Raw genomic sequence first — 22,498 nt, 5'->3', positions numbered from 1 at the left:
GATAGGCAGGAAGCCTTGGAGTTCAGCGATTGGTTAAGCTAAGAAAAATTTATGAAAATAGCCGACCTGTGCACCAAGGAAGAGATACAAATAGCGAGGCAGGCAACCTCGGGCGCTTCCACAGGCTGAGAAGAGGAAACCGGCTTTGCAGGTTTGAAGTCAGCTGTGCATAATGAGAAGAAGGAGAGAGACAGGCAGTCTCACTCGATAGCTCTAGTACCTGCTTACTGGAAACACGGTATCCACAATGTTCTTAATGGCTAATAAAGAAGGTACAGCGCAATGTAGATGAGACTCTCGACGAGGGCACCAGATTAAACCTCGCGAGTCTTTAGTCCACAGTGGCTCGCTCCACAAGCCCCCAGGCTCCACGCTCCAGAGGCCAATACGCCAAACCGTGGGGCGAGCTCCGTGGCTGCCTGCGCTGCTCCACTGCTCCTCTGCTCCGCTGCTCCGCCTCCTCGTTGCACCTCAATTCCTGAATTTTCTACATATCCTTAGTGCTCAGAGCTAAGTATGGGCGAAAAATTCGTTCCTCTCGTGGAATTTGCAGATTTTCCGCAATATCGCGATCTGCGAGATCGCGGCAAAATCCACAAAATGGTTACAAAGAAATTAACTTCAACTTGGGCACCTGCTGTAACCCTGTAAGTGCTTCCTGAGGCGCCTCTTTGCCTACTTGCAACTATTTCGTAGCAGGGTCAGAGAAAAGTTACAATTAGGCAACGAGGCGCCTGTCCCAACAATTAAACCTCAGCAGGAAGCACTTACAGATAAAAAAAAGCAGGTGCCCGAGTTGAAGCTCAAATTCATTAACACATTATAATCAGCCCAAGAATCTAGTGAGCACGGTCGATGCTAGGCAGGTGTGCTTTCTGTTATGTTATGTTAATGATGTTTTCTAAAGCGCATAATTCACCCAGGGGCATCTCCGCGCTACCTAGTCCAAATTTCCAAGAGAAGTGACAGAAACCCAGAGTGGATCATCAGTTCTCCCCAGAGTCTCCCCGGATCTACCATCTACAATTAGCTGTAATCCGTGATGGGGGTCTAGGCATCCACGAGTTTCTCGAGCGCAATCTCCCTGTACTTCCAGTGACCAGGAGGCTGCTTTCTCCTCATCTGTTGCACTGATCGGTCTCTGACCTTTATAAACAAGAGGCATGTGAACTCGCACAGAAGCCCGGCCCCACACATACTAGGCTATGCAACCTCTTCCTGCCCTTTCCCCCACTGTGATAGACAGCTCACTCGAGGGACCTCGGCGCCTATGGGCGCGGTGGCAAAGTTACAGACACACGGGGTCAACTCTTCTGGGCATTTACGCAGCTGTATTGTAGGAAAAGCATGATACATTTACCCAACGAGGTAGCACTTACTGATTAGCCAGTAGAAAGTACTCCAGTTAAGTATGGTGCAAATCGCAAAACAATCCACGATTTCGCGGGAAAATCCGCGAATTCGTGGATTTTTTTGCGATTTCGCGCGAATTCGCGGACCGCTGATTCGCAAAACTCACCTATACTTACTCAGAGCACCCCAACGTCTGCTAGCACTGTAGCTTCTAACACTATATCTTTAGGGTCCAGAGCACCCCAACTTATGCCAGCACTGTAGCTTCCAACATGATATCCTTAGGGTTCAGAGCACCCCAATGTATCCCAGCTCTGTAGCTTCTAACACCATATCCTTAGGGTTCAGAACACCCCAATGTATCACAGCTCTGTAGCTTCTAACACCATTTCTTTAGGCTCGAACACCCCAATATATGCTAGGGCATTGCAATCTAAATATCAGCAGTCATCCTTACACCCTAAACTAGCATCAGCTCCTTGTGGTCCAGCTAAGCATTGCTGATCAGCCTCCCGATTAATCCCACAGAGGAGACCTTTTGCCTCCTTGAAACCTTGAGGCAGCCCCAGGCTCGGCAGCACACACACGAAACACATGCTGGCGATGGCTAAACCTTGTGCAAATAACAAGTCAGAAGAAACCAACACAGCCACAGGCGAGTGGACTTAGAATGCAAAGATCACATCACTGAGATCAGACAAGACAACTTGTCCGCCAAGAACCGTTCCAGGGTATTTCATAAATGTACTTGTGAATTTGATGGTCGCAGACGTTGGGCCCAATTCATAGACCTAACTTAAGACAAAATCCTAAACTTACTACTTTTGGTATTCACAGAAGGCATGTAGTAGTAGCAAAGTTAGGATTTTGTCTTAAGTTTGACTTAAGACAGACTTAAGTTGGGATTTTGTCTTAAGTTTGTCTTAAGTCTGTCTTAAGTCTGTCTTAAATTTGTCTTAGGTCTGACTTAAGTTTGTCTTAAGTCTGTCTTAAGTTTGTCTTATATCTGTCTTAAGTCTGACTTAAGTTTGTCTTAAGTTTGTCTTAAAACAAAATCCTAACTTTACTACTATTAAATGTCTTCTGTGAATACCAAAAGTAGTAAGTTTAGGATTTTGTCTTAAGTTCATTCTGTGAATCGGCCCCTAAGTCTTTCTGTAACTAAGCTGTTAAAGCAAGCAGTGAAAAAGAATTTTTAAGGAAGGTTGGGTGTATGCAGGGTCTCTTTATACAGAGAATGTTTATAAATATGTTCGGTGTATGCAGATCTCTCTTTAGAGCGAATGTTTAAAAGAATGTTGAGTATATGCAGGGTCTCTATATACAGAGAATGTTTAAAAGTAGTTTGAGTATATGCAGGGTCTCTCTTTAGAGCGAATGTTTAAAAAAATGTTGTGTGTATGCAGGTCTCTCTATACAGAGAATGTTTAAAATAATCTTGTGTGTATGCAGGGTCTCTCTATAGGGAGAATGTTTAAAAGAATGTTGGATAATGCAGGGTCTCTGTATACAGAGAATGTTTACAAGAATGTTGTGTGTATACACAGTCTCTCTATAGAGAGAATGTTTAATAGAATGTTGGGTGTATTTAGGGTCTCACTATACAGAGAATGCTTAGACATATGTTGGGTGTACGCAGGATCTCTCTATAGAGAGAATGTTGAGTATATGCGGGGTCTCTCTATACAGAGAATGTTTACAAGAATGTTGTGTGTACGCAGGGCCTCTCTATACAGAGAATGCTTAAACGAATGTTGGGTAATGCAGGGTCTCTCTATACAGAGAATGTTTAGAAATATTTTGGATTGATGCAGTGTCTCTCTTTAGGAAGAATGGTTAAAAGAATGTTGTGTGTATGCAAGTCTCTCAATAGAGGGAATGTTTAAAGGAATATTGAGTATATGCAGGGTTTCTCTAAACAGAGAATGTTTACAAGAAGGTTGTGTGTATGCAGGGTCTCTCTATACAGAGAATGTTTAAAAGTAGTTTTAGTGTATGCAGGGCCTCTCTATGGAGAGACTGTTTAAAAGAATGTTGAGTGTATGCAGGGTCTCTCCATACAGAGAATGGTTAAAGGAATGTTTGATGTGTGCAGGGCTTCTCTATACAGAGATTTTTTTGAAGAAGGTTGGGTGTATGCAGGGTCTCTCTAAACTGTCGGGACCCCACACGTCTTACCTTTTTACTTGTGGAGTAATCTCGCAGGGAGGACATGAACAACCTGCACCGTCCCCCACCTTTCCCTAGTAAAGGAATGTATACTGACCCGGGTAAAGACGGGACCTGGGGAAGAAATCCTGGAAGCGTGGAATGGAGATTCTAACGTGAAGACCTGGTTGGGTACGCCCACCGATGCTGAAGGAACCTTCCTGGGAATCACCGTCTGGACAAGGGATAAAGCATATGGGCATCTGCCCTTCGCCCTCCATGGCTACTACACATATAGCTCACACACCAACACTAGAGGCACTGCTAAGGAGCATGTAGTCACCTGGAGAATGTAATGATCAGCAGGGTAAACATCACTTACAACAAAACTTTTACAACGCACTACCATTACAACGCGGTCATTACAACGCAAACTATTACAACGCATTGTGCTGGGGGGCGCTCTAGGATAGGGAATAGGTTAATTTACTATCCAATAACCTTCCCTAGTGTCCACGGGGACTGGAGTTGGAATAGTAAATTAAACTATTCACTATCCAGCACCCAAAAGCGCTATGCGTTGTAATGGTATGCGATGTAAAAACCGCGTTGTAAAGGCAGGCGTTATAATAGCCTGCGTTGTAACGTCATACATCCATCAGCAGAGATGAGGAGTCTTCCCGTACAGGTGAATAGGACAAACAGGAAGGCAGCTTGTGGGCGCTCCAGCACGTCCTGGGTAACCAAAATCCTGTCTCCTTGTAATCCACCAAGTGCCAAAATGATAAGAAACTCAAGCTTAAGTGCTCCTGCGCTAAGTAACAATGGTAATCTCTTGGCTACGCACACCTGCGCGTGCCGCGAGTGTAGGACAAACATCACCACTCCTACGCGAGTGCAACAACATTTTTTTGATAATTCTATCGCTCTATTAGCAAGCTGTCGCTAACAGCAGTAAGCGACAGCTTGTAGGCGATAGCGAGCGGTTTGGGTCCCGCTTTGCATGTCAGCGATGTTTATCGCTAATGACATGCAAAGTGGGCGTACCCAACCCGTTAGCGACTGAAAGCAGTCGCTAACGTTGCTATCGCCTATTAGCAAGGCAGGCGTAGCGATGGAAATATTCCCGCTATCACCAAAAACTAACGCCTGCTCTGACCAGTTCTTAGCCATGTTATCCAATGGGAGGTGGATAACATGGCTAAGAGCATTTTGTCACTAATGCGTGAATATCGCTGTATTCTCAGCGATATACAAGCTATCGCCAGAAAATGGATCGCTTTGGAGATAAACGTTTCTAATAGCACGTTATCTCAGCGATAATTTCCAGCGATGCTTAGCGATAAAAAATGTATTGCTAAGCCTAGTTAGCGATACATATCGCTAATCGTTGGTAATATGCCCCCTGGTTTCTTAATTCTCACCCAGTCTCCTACTTCGAAGTCATGCTCCTTGGTGTTCCACCTTTTATCATACCACGCTTTGGGCCAGAAGTAGGTCGCTTAATACCGGTCGGTAACGGCCGAAACTCGGTAATTTTCCCATTACCGACCGGTATTAAGCCCTTTCCAATGAAGGAAGCTCTAAATAAGTATTCGGTAATTTACCAATTTGTTATTTTAAGGAATCGGTAAAATACCGATTCCTTATTTTAAGGAAACGGTAAATCACTGAATCCCTAAAACCTATGCAGGAAGAACTCAAGTGAGTGCATTTCTGCTTCAAGGATTCGTTATTCGTTATGCTTTTTTAAAGGTACTCGGTTAAATACCGAATATCTTTAAAAAAGCAATTATTTGCTTTTTTAAAAATGCCATGTGGTAGACACACATGCCCCAAGTGGGCATGTATGTGCGCCACATGTGCACACATGCACGATTCAGGGGTGCAACAGGGTGTCAATGTGACACCCTGCCACCCTTGAATATGTTCCTGCTATTACCGATTCGGTATTTACCGAATCGGTAATAGTGAATGGATTTCCATTCATTCCTATGGGCCTCCGAATCGGTCTGAAGGAGACCTAAAGTTGGCCATCAAGATGTTGGCTTCTGACTCAGGAGGGTAAACACTACTAAAGGCACTTAGGCCTACTCCTCTTGGGTGAGGGATGGTGAGCTTAGAGGGTCAGTGGGGGTATCTTCCCCTTCACAAAAGAATATCCTCCCCCTTATTTTAAAAATGTGCCGCCAGCATGTCAACTACAGCTTCAGTGAGAGAGAGTTTCTGTTGACTAGCATTCCGGGACAAGGAAGATTTAACAGTCTTAAAAGTTTCCCTGTACACAGTTTGTGATATGGCTAGTAATATACAGGTGAAACTTTTTAGGTCTCGTGACCTATCAATGCGCATGCGCATTGAGCGGAGCGAGACTATAGGGCTTTAAACAGAGTTTAACTAACTGTGGCGATTTGGTGCTGTGCCCGTGCGCTTTTAGGTCAATGCGCAAGCGCATTGACCTAAAATGCGCGTGCACATCATCAAATCGCCATCTGTTCCCTCAGCCGCACTCCTCCCACACCTTTGAAGTGAAGCTTTGCTTCACTTCAAAGGCCCCTGCTGCTTCACACCCTCATGCCGCTCTCCCCGCTCCGCCCCCTCCCGCCGTGTCGCATTTCTCCTCCCCCACTTTCACTTTGACGGACGCAGGCCGTCTCTCGTGTTTATCCTTTTTTTTTTTTTGTTGATTCTGGTTGTTATTTTTTCTCGCATTTCTTCGGCATTTGTTTAAATCTGCCATTTATCGCATTTCTCCTCCCCCACTTTCACTTTGACGGCCACAGGCCGTCTCTCGTGTTTCTCCTTTTTTTTTTTGTTGATTCTGGTTTTTATTTTTTCTCGCATTTCTTCGACATTTGTTTAAATCTGCCATTTATCCTATCCTTTGTCCTATCCTTCGTTCTCGTGTTACTCTTTCCCTTTGTTGCTTTCTTCCTTGTTTTGTTAATTTTGCGCTTCTGTAATGTTATGTTTTACTGTCGCGCTACATTGGTAATAACGTTACGCTTTTGTGTCTGCTACAGGGTGTCCCACAGCAGAGCTACCCCTCGATGAACACAGAGCCCAGTGTATTGTGCAGTAGGTAGCAGAGCAAGGCCTCTACCTACTCAGAACAGATGTTTAGGCCTCAGATAGCTGAACTAGCCCTAACTAGCTAACTATGCCGACCATGACGTGTTCACCGTTCTTACATTGGGATTAAGATTGTAAGGTTTTAAACTCACGCAGTATCATGGTGGCGAGACCATCTGGGTAGTTATGTATGTACGTCCGAGCGCGCTCAGCATAGGGAGTGCATGTCATTTCAAAAACATCAGCTGTATTTTTATGCCCAGATTTAGCTAATATTAACTTTGTTCAGGCTCACCCCGACACACTTGTATTGGATTATGCTACTCATTGGAATTCTTAGGTGCTGATATTTACCTATTATATTTCTTTATTTTATGGTAGAGACCCTTGAAATAGGGTCATCCGACCCGGAATGCATTGGGTACAGGCATACGCAATTAGCAATTATTTGATATATTGATAGAATATTCAGTAACATCACTAGAGTAAACACAGAATTTTGATCAGCAAAAGTAAGACAAAGAAGAGTGTGAATAAATAACAGTGAAACCTAATAGACGTGTGAAAAGAGTTTCATTTAAAATGTGCGTTTGTGGTTTTGAAAAGGAAACCATTTGGTTTGTATGTTCAATGCATCCAGGGCAGCAAGTGGGGATCCGCTACCAGCCCATAGGGTCGTAATATCTTTAATACCTGACCCTGCTTGATACAGGGTGATGTCCACATGGGGGAGTGTCGTCAAAACCCCTTTGTTCTTATTTCTTGCTCCGTGGGTGATCCTTTTTTGTCTGATTAAGTGGCTCCATTCTGTTCAAGTGGTCTTCGGCGCCTTCTCTCATAGCTCCCCACAGGGCTACTTGCGAGGATGATGATGATATCCTAAAGGAGTGAAATGGGGGCGTGGCTGCTGATACTCTGCCCTCTGCCGCGTCTCCTCCTATTTTAATCAATGTTTATTATTTTGTTATAAATGGCTGTGCCCACTTACTCTCCCCACCTTTAACCTACTTCTCGTCCCTCTGCTTGTAACTACGCACTCTGTACCCTCAGTTATGGGGTCTAGCCCCCCCCTATCCGTTCCATCTTTTCTCTCTCGCTCTGTCCTTTCTCCCCTTTTCTTTCCCGCTCTCTCCAGTGTCCACCTCCTGGGCCTGTCCACTCGCCCCCCCCCCTTTGAACCCGCGTCCACCCCTGTCTCCTCTCGTGTTCACCCCTCCTCTCTCCCATCTCCGCTCCGTCTGTCTGTTTCTCTCTCATCCTCTTCCTCCCGGTCTCTCCACTTGCCTCCCCATCTCTCCTCACCGCCCTCCCCCCACCCATCCCTGCCAGCTCTTTCTTCCTCCACGAATAGAAAAATATTCCCAGCTAAAAATACCGGAATAGAAAAAACGAGGGAAATACTCAAAATAACTCTATAGATAGGGAAGAAAATTAAAATGACATTACGAGATTCTTTAGAAATAGTGCGAAGGCTGCAGCTCCCACCAGGGCGCATTCGCTCTCTCTGTCTCTCCTTTCTCTCTCTCTCTCTCCTTTCTCTCTCTCCATCTCTCTCTCCCCCCTCTCTCTCTCTCCCCTCTTTCTCTCTCTCCTTTCTCTCTCTCTCTTCACTCTCTCTCTCTCTCCACTCTCTCTCTCTCCCCTCTTTCTCTCTCTCCTTTCTCTCTCTCTTCACTCTCTCTCTCTCTCCCCTCTTTCTCTCTCTCCTTCTCTCTCTCTCCCTCTCTCTCTTTCTCCTCTTTCTCTCTCTCCCCTCTTTCTCTCTCTCCTTTCTCTCTCTCTCTTCACTCTCTCTCTCTCTCCACTCTCTCTCTCTCCCCTCTTTCTCTCTCTCCTTTCTCTCTCTCTTCACTCTCTCTCTCTCTCCCCTCTTTCTCTCTCTCCTTCTCTCTCTCTCCCTCTCTCTCTTTCTCCTCTTTCTCTCTCTCTCTCTCTTTCTCTCTCTCTCTCTCTTTCTCTCTCTCTCTCTCTTTCTCTCTCTCCTTCTCTCTCTCTCCCTCTCTCTCTTTCTCCTCTTTCTCTCTCTCTCTCTCTCTCTCTCTCTCTCTCTCTCTCTCTCTCTCTCTCTTTCTCTCTCTCTCTCTCTCTTTCTCTCTCTCTCTCTCTCTCTCTCTCTCTCTCTCTCTCTCTCTCTTTCTCTCTCTCTCTCTCTTTCTCTCTCTCTCTCTCTTTCTCTCTCTCCTCTCTCTCTCTCTCTCTCTCTCTCTCCATCTCTTTCCCCCTCTCTCTCTCTCCCTCTCTCTCGCTCTAACTCTTTCTCTTCCCCCCCCCTCTCTCTCCCTCCCCCTTTCTCTCTCTCTCTCTCTCTTTCTGTCTTTCTTTCTTTCTATGTGGCAGAGTTGACTTGTTTATGCAGCATTGACTTGTTTATGCAGCAAAGAAAGAAAAATTATGCTATAATTAAGTGGCACCTCTTTCAGTTTAAAATCAGTGTAAAACAGCAGATCTCACTCCATGTGCCTCACTCGGCGGTTGTTTAAACTTCAGCGAGTGGGGCCCCGCCCAAGACGACGTGCAGGTTTGCAAAGCGGAATCCCCAAGCAGCAACACCAGCAGATTGAGTCTGAACCCTACTGAAAGGGCTGGGCGGGACGGAGGCCTGCGAGGGACAGCATACCCCGTCCCTGCAGTCACAGTCGCAAAATGCTCTTTTATTTTATGGATTTCAGCCTCTGCCCCTGGGAGTGAAGTGAAGCGCATTTGGGGGTCCCCTGCATGCTTCCCCCTGTCCCCCCACCCTCACATTAAAAAATGCAAGTGGCGCTCGCAGACAGGGACCCCTTTGTGAATGGGCACCCCCAGTTTTGGTGGGGGGGAACCAACACCCATTAAAGATTTTCGAATCAGTAGGGACGCCCAGTTTATGCCGCCTTTCCCTATCAATCCATATTATGTGTCAAAGAACGCATTGTGAGTCACAAAGACATTTATTTACGTCTTGTAATGAACCTTACGTACATTGCGATTTAGGGCTATGGCTCTATAAAGCCTGTAATTTTCCAAATTACAGATTTTACGACTGCAAAACTCTTATGTGCATCAGGCCGTGCGTTTTTTGTTTCCTGCTCAGGACAAAGATCTTTCCACTGGGGGAGGTTTATTCATCTTGGGCAACATTGTCGCTTCTTTATATGCCGGACTACAGCAATAAACGACTGAAGATGACTGGTTAACATTCCTAAAGTGTCTGGGTGCAGCACTTTTAATAACTGTCAATTAAATAACGGAATTATGGATTGGGTGATGACTGACGGAAATAAACTTTTCATAGAAAATGCTGAAAGTCACATTTTCCCACTGGGCTGGGTATAGCTCATCGCTTTATTGGCTTGCTGTCTGCAAGATAGCACAGCGAGTTGAATACTCCCTGCTGGCAAATATAGTGATCTGAAAGTCGCCATTTGAAATCCTGGCAATGCCGACCGAGCCTGTCATCCTTCTGAGGTTGGTAAAGTGAGTGGTAAAAGCAACATCTGTTATTTTACAGTGCTTATTTTATTGATAAATTATTAAGGTGCTTTCAAACACCAGGTCTCGTATGAAACGCTCTCTCTATATGTGCAAGCATTATAGACATACATGTTTATTACTGCAGGTTCCTAAGTAATGCGGTGCAGTTTTACATATGGGTGTGTGGGTCTCTATAGGTGGCACAGGCTGATGGGTGCTATAGCGACATCTCTCTTTTCCCTCGCGTCGTCACTGTCACTGCCGTCTCTCTTACCTTCTCCCTACCCCCTCTCTCTCTCTGTACCCTTTCTTTTTATGGCCCCTCTAAACGCTCTGCTATATTGTCTCCATCCCTCAGCTCAACCACAGCATCACTCAGCGCAACTACAGCATCACTCAGCATCACCACAGCATCACTCAGCGCAACCACAGCATCACTGGTTCAAATATGTTCTCTCAATGTTTCAAGCTTTATTACAAATGTCAAAAAAGATGTTAATATTTCACTTCTGTTCTTGGATTTTCGTCACAATAAAGTACACTGAACATAATCTTCACTAAAGTTATTTACAAACGTTTAAGCTATTGCCATTATAAATGACAATCACTTTTATTTAAGTATTAATTATTTAAAAAAGTTAAAAGCCATTGTTATTTGTAATATCAATACATCTAAGTCACGTAAATACAAAACATGTTGCATTACAAATGCTATAGGTGTCACATTTGCGAAAGTTATAACTATTGGCATTGTAAATGACAAAGCTATTAATTTAGCTATTTTAAAAAACAACACATAAATAAAAAAAATGTCATTTATAAGACCAATAGCTCAAACTTTCCTAATGCGAGACCTATTGCATTTCCAATGCTTGTTTTTTCAGTTAGCATTCGGAAATCTTTAAAGACAGTCTCATATATCACCTTAGTCTATTCTCTTCTCTTCTCTTCTCTTCTCTTCTCTTCTCTTCTCTTCTCTTCTATTCTATTCTATACGGCACTTGTTTAGCAATTTTTTTTATTTTTCAGAGTTTTCTATAGCGCGGACCAGACCCAGGAAGGGTATCAGAGCGCTTTACATTGAGGGTACAATACGAATAAAACAATTTGCAAAACTAAAAGCCTACCCTTAGGCATCCCAGCGCTGGTAGTGCAGAACAGATCAGAATAATGAGGACTAAAAGGCTCTGTTCTGGAAAAGCCAAGTCTCCAATAGTTTTTGAAAAGGATCTTCCATTTATCTGATCTCTGAGAAGGCGGAAGGCTATTCCGTAGTTAAGCCGCATTGTAGGCAAAGGAGCGCCCTCCACCTTTTATCTTTGGGGAGACGATGTTTCCTTCACTTTGAAGGTGTGGGGACACCCGGGCAGATGAAGGTTGTCTCCTCCTCACCAACCTGATGGGACCAGGGTTCAATTCCCGGCTCGACGGGGTCTTGAGCCCAAAATGTCCACGGACTCGGTAATTCTCGCTTCGGTGCCTACTCGAATCACAGGTTCACACTCTGCGACTCTGGGCAATAGCTTGCTTAATCTCCACTACGGCCCCCCGCGGCGGGATGCCTGGCTTTCACCTTGGGGATACCCAGTAGGGGCTATCTCACAGGGAAAAACCAGGACGGGTTCCCAATGCAAAGCGCTTTGAGACCTGGCGGTGATATTGCGCTATATAAAAACCTATCCATCCATCCATCCATGGTCACTGGGGCAATGGCTTCAAAGGCCTGAATAAGGCAGTGGTTCAAGCAGATCCCATCCAGCTCCATATCGCCCGTCATGTGGCTCTCGAGCCTGCTTAACATTCTGGCAAGATCTTGACCACTCATTTCATGGCAGGAACGCAGAGGAGCTTTAGGGATTTGGGCCTTCTGAGATATTTTAGGAGAGGGCCAAAAAAACAGACCAAAATAGTGGCCCGACCATGTCACAAAGTAGTGTTCATCAGAAATTAGAGAATCACCGTTCTGGTGAACCGGGTCCAGGGCGTGTCCCAACTTGTGTGTAGGACCTGAGACCTTAAGGACAAGAGTAAGGGTATGCAAAGCTTCCATTAGGGCACACGCCTCTTTATTATCGGGATCGTCCGTATTCATGTTAAAATCACCAAATACGGTGAAACTGTAACATTGAAGTACCATGGTTCAAGTGCACTCAGCAGCACCTCATCAAAATTTCCAAAATATTCCGGAAGATGATAGATCAGCACCCCCAAAGAGAGATATTACCTCAATCAATCCTTTATAAAACTCTTCTCTTCACCTCTGAGGGTATCCGAATGCTGAGATTTTGGCTGGTTTCAGTCGAGAAGCCAGGTCTTGATTCCCCTTCTGAAATCTGCAAGGGAGGGTGATGTTCGTAGGTGCAAGAATAGGTCATTCCAGGCCTTGGCAGCGAGGTAGGAGAAGGAAGTACCGCCACGGTGGCTCTGGTGAATGCGCCAGGTGTGTGCGAGGGCGGCGGAACGCGGGTGTTTGGCGGGTTGATGGAAGCTCAACTCAAGCTGAGATTTTAAGAGAGAAAACCAGCTCCTCTGCATTGCGTAGACCTCCTGCCTTACTGATGGAGCCTTCATAATGCAACTGAAGAACCACAGCTCTTCCCCCTCCAGGTCGGCCCTGGCGGTCTCGGTGTGAGATGGAATATACTTCTGCTACAGCAAGGGTAAAGTCTGGCCCGAGGAGGTCCATGGTTCAGGAAGAAAAATCACGCCCAAACATTATCGATCAGGAGACTCAAAATGCCCAGCTTGTGGTTAGGTAAGGATCTGACAGTCATTAGCCCAGGCCAAAAAAATAGATGTTTTTGAGTGAACTGAACTATTCATCTTTGTGAATTGTTTCCACCTATCCTCTAGTTATTTAATATTAAAATAACATGTATTCCATCTAAGCACCCGTTTCTTTTTTATTTTTATTAGTTCCTTCCTTGCTGTATGGCCCATGCTTCCTCTCCATTCTATATTTTGCATTTAGGTTGACATCTCTTTCTAGTGGTGACTTTCTACCCACTTTCTCTTAACTTGTGAATGAGCTGCATAAGCATTTATGGTAGGCATTGATGTCCTGTAGTCTGCACAGTTAGTTCCAGGATCATACCCAAGGAACACCATGCCATTGTGTTTCTTTTTTTCTGTACTCATTCGGAGAAACCTCGCTTCAGTTAGACGAAGCGAAAGAAGCTATTCTGCGCCTCTGCCGCAGTGAGATAATGATAGGAATTTATTATATAAAAAGCCTCCGTGCTAAAGCTCAGTGAGAGGAGAACTTTCATGCTTGGATTATCACAGAACCACAGTAAACTGTGTCTGAGATGCAGCCCAGCTGACTCGGACCTCTATCCTGCAAAGGAAGATAACCTGCACCCTTAGACCACCTACCAGGCACATAAGACCCAGGTATGGGGGTTATACTGTCCCAATCGATCAGGCAGAGGGTACTCCCGCTATGCTCTCTTTAGTATAGTATTAGTGTTTGATAGGAGTGATGTAACATTAGTTACAATTAACATGGTTGAATTGTTAATATTTTTCACCAGTCTAATAATGCTTATTACAACTATTTGTCTCATCTGCATAATCATTGCCCCTTGGGTTTTGCACAAGTAATGAACGAAAGGGATTAGATCTGTTTGCACTGATTACTTGGGAATCAGATTGGTCCTGTTTGAGGATACCAGAAGCGTTTGTCACCCTGGTCAAATCAGGGGCTCAGATGTGGTACTGTAAGCTAGCCGAAACAAACCAACGTGTATTGATGATATATGTAGACTACGGGCCTGATGCAGATATTGGTGGCTGACATACTCCTTCACAAATGTGAGCGATATTCCCTCCACTGTATCACAAGTGCCATAGGATATGATGTACTTGCAATACAGCGGACGGGAAATCGGTCCGTTTGTGGCAGAATATCCCATCCGTCCAGATCTAATAAGTCCCTAAGTCTCTATATTGTGAGGTTCATGTTGGTATAATACCCAGCCCTACTAGATTTCTAGGATGGTATAGAACCCTATCCCAAACAATTCTTACCTGGCCCTGAGACTGGGAACGGGCAGCATGGCAGGTTCTGGCTGCGGATGGACGGGCTTGCCTTTGGTGCCCGAGTGGTGATCCCGCCATGCGAGGCTGATCCGCTGCCCTGCTGACTGCATTTTACATCAAATCTGGCACCAACAGTTCTCCTTGCTCTGCAATCACTAGAGCGCTCGCTAACTAAAATGGAGTCTCTAAGTGCAGCCTAGGGAGCAGGGAAAAATCTTTGCCCGACCTATTTATGTATTTGTAAAGTTTTTTATAGCGCAAACAAGATCCCGAGGGATAACAGAGCGCTTTACAATATGATGGGAGGAAGGACAAAAGCAATATCTATATCGAGTCTCGGTAACGACGCCAAAAACCTCCTGTGATTCTGGGCAAATCACTTAATCTCCCCGTGCCTAAAATGAATGCGTGTCCTCATGTAACGTAACTGGTGCTATGTAAAGCGCTCCGTTACCTGATTCAGTTCGGGTCTAGTTCGCGCTATATAAAACTCTGAAAAAAAAGAAATATATATATATATATATATATATATCAATATCCATAAGGGTAAGGAACAGAAAGAAAATACAGTGCAAAATACAACTAGGAGGGTAATACAATAAAATAAGTGTAGGCGGGTAGCAAGGGTGAAACACAGTGTACAAGGGGGAGCTGTATCAAAAGTAAGAACAAAGTCAGCAAGTGCAATGTCAACGGGCCTGTGAGTCTAACCCTATTAGGGTATGAATTTGCTCATTAGGAATCTTTTGGCTTCCACTTTGAACGCCGTCAATGATTCTGCAAACCTCCGGTGGGAGAGAGTTCCAAATCTTAGTGGCAGCTTCGGAGAAAGCTCGGTGACAACTTCTCTTTTTCTTAAGGATGCGTGGTTTCAGGAGGAGGGTAGAGGCACTTCTTGAAGCTCTTACGCCACAGGATAATTTAAGTTTTTTTGCAAGGTATGTAGTAGTATTAAGGTGAAGGGCTTTATGTGTGAGAACAGCAATCTTTAACAGAATTCGTGCTTCGAAGGGCAACCAATTGAGGGATTTTAGGACTGGGGATATATGATCTTTTCGCTTTGTATCAGTAACCAGTCTAGTAGCTGAGTTAAGTGCAGCCCTTAGTGGAGCCAGAGCGTATTTGGGAAGGCCACAGAGGGTAGCGCTGCCGTAGTCTAACGTCGGCAAGACAAGCGCTTGGACCACTTGCTTGAAATCATTTAGATGAAAGAAAGGTTTGATATTTCTTACAGATCTCATCAAGTTGTTAGCTCCTTTGCATACATTGCTGATATGACCTTTCATGTGCAGGTGCTTGTCCATAGTGATACCGAGAGACTTGGCTGCGTCTACGATGAGAGGCGTACAGTTGAAAGCAGCGAGGTGACTCAGCCAGAGGTCTAGCTTGGGGATTAGATTTGGAGAGGAGATGAGCAGGAATTCCGTTTAGAGGTGTGGAGCAGTAGATGATTCTCCGTTAACCAGTTTTGAGTAAACATTAGGGTAGTATTGAGTGAGATTATGCTTCCGAGGATGAGATGTTCAGATATAATTGCGTGTCGTCCCCATACATGTGGAAGAGAGTGTTCATGGAATTTAGAGAATGTGCAAGAGGTTCCAAGAAAAGATTGAAGAGGATAGGAGATAGTGTGGATCTTTGGGGGACCCCCATGAGTACGGGAGAGGACTGGGCGAGAGAGTGGTTTGCCTGAACTCTTTGAGTTCTGTGATGAAGGAAGGATGAGAACCATAGTAACACCTGATCAGAAAAACCCATTCTATTTTGCAGGATGGATAGCAGGTTGTCATGATTAACCGTATCAAATGCGGGGAAAAGGTCGAGGAGGAACTGGAGGCAGGATTAATTTTTGTCGAGCATAATTAAAATGTCATCAAAAACGTGAGTATACAGTAGTATACAGTCGGTTGGCCCAGTGTTGCCCCTTAAAGCATATTTCACCTGTACAGCCTCCCAATTAGAAAATAAAATCAGCTTCACATATGCAACAAACAATTCATCAAACAGGAAATTCATTAAAAATCAGTTTCACTAAAATGATTCTAAAATTATAAAAGCCAAAAGCGAAGTGGACTGAACAAACTCTTTCTCTTTATCAATTTCTCTTACTTTTTACTTCTCACTTCGGTGTCTCAAGAGCAAATGGACATAACCGATCCTCTGGGTCCGCAAATGTAAAACCTTTGCAATTCAGCTTGTGTGCGATTAAGGCTGTATGCTCCCTGTAGCAAGACTGGGGTACTCCGGGAGCAGTGTTTATGTTATTTGGCCTCTGTGTACATTTATCGAATCCCTGTATTAGGCAGTAACTTCAAGGCTCAGAAGTCGCTCTCACTATAGGGAAGGCGGAGACCCCTGCTCTATACACAGAACCTTCAGTAGAACGTTGGGTGTATGCAGTGTCTATACAGAGAGGGTATTTAAAAGGGTTCACTGATAGGATATCGACCCCCAAAATATCCCCATACAAACATATCGAGTTATAAATATCGATGTCAAAAATATAGACATTCTATATTTATAATGGTAAGTACAAAAATATCGGGGGGGAAATATCGATGTCAAAAGTATATTTGTACAAAATATCGATTTTTACAAAGGTATAAAAAATAATATTAAATAATAAAATTAACTTTAAAAAACTAAATTTGATTTATTATACGGTTTAACAAATATATGTAATTTAAAAAAATTAAACATACGTATATGCAATCTAATATAAATCTATTTACTTTAAAACAATTAATAAACTATTAATTGTAATTTATTTTATAATTGTATATATGGAAATTCACAAATACATACATATAAACGTGCGGAAAGATTTATAAATAGTTTTATGTTTAAGTTTATAATATCATTTTTGTTTACTAGTTTATATATATATATATATATATATATATATATATATATATATATATATATATATATATATATATATATATATTACCTACTGGCGGTTGCCAGTAGGTAGTTATAGTTAGGATTGATTTCCATAGGGAAATCGCAACATTCTATTGGGAATAACTTTGGCGCCGGTTGAGGAATCTGCCTGAAATTTTCCTCAACTTTGCCTCGCGGCGCTCCAGTCCTTCTCTGAAAGTTTGGGGGGCATTCGTCAAGCGGGGGCCGAGATAAAAGGGGGGTCCCAAAACATGTTTTCCCCATGTTAATTTCCATACGGCTGAATGGATTTCCACCAAACTTGGCAAAATTATAGGGACTGGTAGCCTTTGCTATGTCTCAAGATATGTGCTCCAGAGGATTTTGAGTAATTTATGTTCAAAAAAATTTATATATCTATAGCCGCGCCCCGGTACACGCACCGGGGAGCGCTCCGGGCGTGCCACGCGACTTGCGCACGGAAAGCTGATTGGCTCTCGGGTGTCTGTAAACATTCGAAACAGTCCGGAGCGGCCGCCATCTTGTGTCTCGGTAGGATCGAGACCCAAGAGGTGGTAAAAACAAAGTGGGAAATAACCAAAAGGGGGCAGGGTAGACCCCCCCCTGACTCCCTAGGTTTGATGTGGGGGCCATAAAAGGGTCCCTCGGGTAAAAAAAAAAAAAATAAATTCGATTTACGCGGGGGGAGCGGTACGCGCACCGGGGAGAGTACCGGGGAGCGTATCAGGGGGAATAAAGAATGACAGTTTTTTCAAAAATGTAGCATTTTTATATAAATTGGAGGTAGTTCTGAAAAGAACTGTTTTTTTTATTCTTTTTGTTGTTTTATATTTTTTTATTGTTTTTTGAATTTTTTTTTACTTTTTTTGGCTTTTCTTAACAATTTTATATTTTTTTGTAGTTTTTCTGGGGGTGAAACAAAACACAGGGAATTGCAAACAGCTCAACTGGAGCAAAAAAAAATAGAAAAAAATTAAGGTCGCTTGCTGCAGTGATGGTTGTCTGCAGCTCGGTTGAGTAAAGTGATGCTTTGCTCACCATATGAAATTGTTTTGTTGCAATATTTGCAAACAAATTTAAAATCTCCAAATTTAGTTTGGACATTAGGGACCATCTCCCTAGCCTCTGTATCCAATAGAGTGGGTTGATTGGAGGCGCTTGAAGAAGAAGGATGGGAAGGGTTCTTGGTCAGTTCCCTGACCTCTGCTGCCGAATAATTGTTTGGGTGCTTCCTCTGCATGTGTCTTATCATCGTGTGGTTCCCAAAAGAATACTTCTTCTTTGGGTTCCCTCTTGACAGTTCTTGGCCACAGATGAGGCAAGTCACCTTAGCTGCATTCACCTTTTTTGCACCCCTTGGCATCTTGTAAAAGTTCCAAATAAAATGTTCCTTGGGTCTGTATGGGGGATTGTCCTCAGGCAGAAAGTCCCTCTCCACCTCCTCCTCTTCGTCCTCATCTTCTTGTTGACCACCAATGTGGTCTTGTGGTGGTCCTTGTGGTGGTGGTGGAGGTGGTGGTGGTGCAGGTGCACCTGCAGCTGCTACTAGTGAAGCCATTTCTCAAAGAATGAATGCAGGTCTTCTTCACTCAAAAGTGAAAATGAGGAAAAAAGGTGGGGTCTTTCAACATTTAGAAACCAAAAGTGTTCTGAACCAGTCAAAAGTGTTATTTTCAGGTCACATCACCCGACACGCTTACGCTACGCGCCCCGGGGCGCGCCCGTAGTAGCGCCCCGGGGTGCGTAGCGTAAGCGCGTCAGGACGTTGCGCGATCGTATGCGCTCGCGTGCTTCCGGGTGCGCTTACGCAGTGCGTCATATGACGCATCACGCGGTTACGCGAAACGTCACGATGTTGTTTTCGTTCGCGAGAATAGCGCTCATGGGACGCTCCCCGTACGCGCCCCGGGGCACGCCGTAACATTGCGCTTACCCGTGCGTTCACCGGTACGCGCCCCGGGAGCGCCCCAGGGTTAAAAATAAAAAATAAAAAATTATTATTTTTTATACCTATAAAGATTTGCTATTAAAAAACCATTGAAATTCACTGAAAAAACCATAGGTTTCACACCAGTTATAGTTAGGAATTAGCATTAAAAAAACTATTAAATTCACTGAAAAAACCATAGGTTTTACACCAGTTATAGTTAGCTGGAAGTTTTTCTCGCATAAAACCATTGAAATTCCCACGTTATAGTTAGTTGGACTCACTATAACTTGCGCGTGCAATGCACTGCTGATGACGTCACATATTACATCACTCATGACATGGTCAGTGACATCACTCATGACATCACTGATGACACCATCCTTGTGACAGAGTGACACACCTCCTTTCACTGTAATGTAACCTTTGAAACATATATTCAAAAATAGAAACTAAAATTTACAAAAAAATGGAGATACCCATAACAGTTACAACCAATTCAGTAATTCCACCATCTATATACACATCCACTCATTCACCAACAGTTCTATATACTCACTCATACATATACTCACTCATCATATGTAGTGATACACCTATACATCCTGTTACACACCAACAGTCATCCAAAAGTTACTCACACACATACTCACACATGCAAATAAACTATTGAACATCCATTTATTTGCATATAGAGCTATACACAGACTATCATTTTACTTCTAAGGAAATTTACACATATTTATTCTCTTAAACAATCACTTATAGAAACACATACTTATTTAAACAGGAACTCTTAAAATCCCTCACTCTCACATATACTCACTTATATACATCAATATTCACACATACTAGATTAAAACATATGTAGTTACTGATAAAGACACTAGTGAGATAGTCATTCACTCACTAACACACACATATACACACTCATCCACCCATACAGTCCTGCACATATGCTGTCTTCAAAACACATACAAAGAGAGAGTCAGTCATTCATGCATCTATGAGCTAAGTAATACCCCCACCAAACCATACAAACACTCATACTGATACTAAGAAAAACATCTAATAACCCATATACATACACATGTACCTACTCACCAACCCATGCAGCCACTTATACAGAAAGTGAAACAATAATACATATATTTAAATATTTAAACATTACTCACTAATATTTATTTTTCAGAAAGACACACATTCACTGGATGGTGTCATCAGTGATGTCATGAGTGAGGTCACTGACCATGTCATGAGTGATGTAATATGTGACGTCATCAGCAGTGCATTGCATGTGCAAGTTACAGTGAGTCCAACTAACTATAACGTGGGAATTTCAATGGTTTTATGCGAGTAAAACTTCCAGCTAACTATAACTGGTGTAAAACCTATGGTTTTTTCAGTGAATATATATATATATATAAAACATAAAATCTAATTTAAAAAATGATATTACAAATTAAAACATAAAACTATTTATAAATCTATCCGCACGTTTTTCCCTAGCATAAAGCTATATAGAAAAAAAGTGAGAGCTACTGCACGCGGCCAAGGCGGGCTTTTCAAGGTCTGAGAAACACTTTGCCCATAATCTTTGCATGGCATTTCACTTCTTCATCAAAGTCGATTGGGCAGAGTTAGAACGAGATACTACACTGTTGCTTAAATGTAGTACAAAGTGTTCCTAGACGTAAGCAGAGGGTTACACAACTCTGTGAATGTATCACTGGGCGAATTGCAGTTAGTTGTTAATCTACAGTGATCTTTTGGGGTTGTGGATGGGGTTTGCGTAAGCAGCTGACATTTCCAATAAATAATGCTTGTGGGTCTGAAAGCTTTTTTTCATCGTTAATAGCTTTATTTCTGTAAGGTCTTTGTTTTTATTCTGTTTACTGATCCATTAGGGCTACTAGGAGGCAAAAGAGGGTGGTACTTCAACACATTTTGGTCAAAGGTTTTTTCTGGTACACAGGGGGTAAACAACCATTACAACGCAGTCATTACAATGCACTACCTTTACAACGCAGTCATTACAACACAATAACCTTTACATCACATGCCATTACAACACAGCCATTACAACGCATGTCACTACAATGCATGCCAGTACAACACATGCCACTACAACGCATGACATTACAAAGCATCATAAGGTAAGTAATGGGAAACAGTCATTTTTACCCCTACATTATACAGCATTTACCCTACTGTTGCACTCAATGGAGTGGGTATAGTAATTGTTACCCCTACACTATCCAACACTTACACTACTGTTGCCTTAAAAGTATTATGCATTGTAATGGTATGCTTGTAATGGAATGCGTTGTAAGTGTAGTTTCTAAAAATGCATTGTGATTACATGCCTTGTAAAATCATGCATTGTAATGGATGTTGCAATGTAAAAACTGCGTTGTAAAGGCATGCGTTGTAAAGGTTTGCATTGTAACGTGTCCTATTCACCCAGCCATGTCTGAAAGGTAAACCTCCAAAGTATCCTTTACCTCAGAGTTTACTTTGTTGAGCAGTAGCGGCCTGGGTCGTGGGAGGGTGTGTGATGTTTGCGATAAGTTATGTTGTAACATAACGACAGCCACAATAAAGATTGAATGTTTAGCCAAGCTTATTACTTTGAAAAAGGACGAAGGCTTCAGTAACATATTAAAATCATTACAGTAAAAAACACAAAAGCATGAAAAATGAAAATCTCCACAGAATTTGTATCACCCAAACCTCCTGTTAACAATCGCTGTACTATTCACAAACCTCTGTCACAAAAAATACTGGTTGCCGCTATCTCAGATGAAACAATGAGCCAGAGCAAGCCGGGGAGTGTGAGCCCCGTGGAGACCTCTGTAACTGTCCAGAGTGGTGAAGTAACTCCATGTAGGAGTTTACGGAGATGCAACCGAAAGCCCCTTCAGAGATACTAACTTTCAGGGTTGGATTGGGATTAAAGTTCGGACCGGGCACGCTAAAAAAAAGTGACTCCGATTTTATATTGCCTCTCTCAGCAAAGCACTGGTTTGGTGAAATTTTATTTTTAAAAAAAATTGGGGATGGGGGGGGTGGTAAAAATTGCACGGATTACTTTACACCGGTGTAACACCTGAAAACAAGTGAGGCCACTTTTGCTCAGGTCCCCTGCCCCCACTCAATATACATATATTAATAGGCCGGCCCAGTGATAGGAAGGGAGTGACACCTCTGCCCGTTGATAAAGGGGAGGTAATAGACACCCATCAGCCACTCAGGGCCCCACTAGGTCGCTCCAAGCGAAACCAAAGGGGATGATGGACGGAGCGTTTGAGCAAATCAAGCACTCACCCCCAGTCAACTGATCTGGGTTTAATCCATCACCGTTCTTTAGCTCACTCCGCCACCCTAGTTCAGACATGGCCATATGCAAATCAGTCTGACCCTGTGCCTCATGAGAACAGTCCAGCCCGAACTTCCAAGCCATGTCTTTCCTGGATCGGAAACAAGCATCCTGGGACCGGTTTCGGATTCATAATCCTCATCAGCCCGGCTTGCTTGAATCCAGTGGCAAAGTGAGCAAGGGACTCACGTCTGAGCATACCCTGCCAACTTAAGGCGAACAAA

Source organism: Lissotriton helveticus, chromosome 8, assembly GCF_964261635.1.
Source record: "Lissotriton helveticus chromosome 8, aLisHel1.1, whole genome shotgun sequence".
Lineage (NCBI taxonomy): Eukaryota > Metazoa > Chordata > Amphibia > Caudata > Salamandridae > Lissotriton > Lissotriton helveticus.
Note: the sequence above shows the minus strand (reverse complement) of the source record.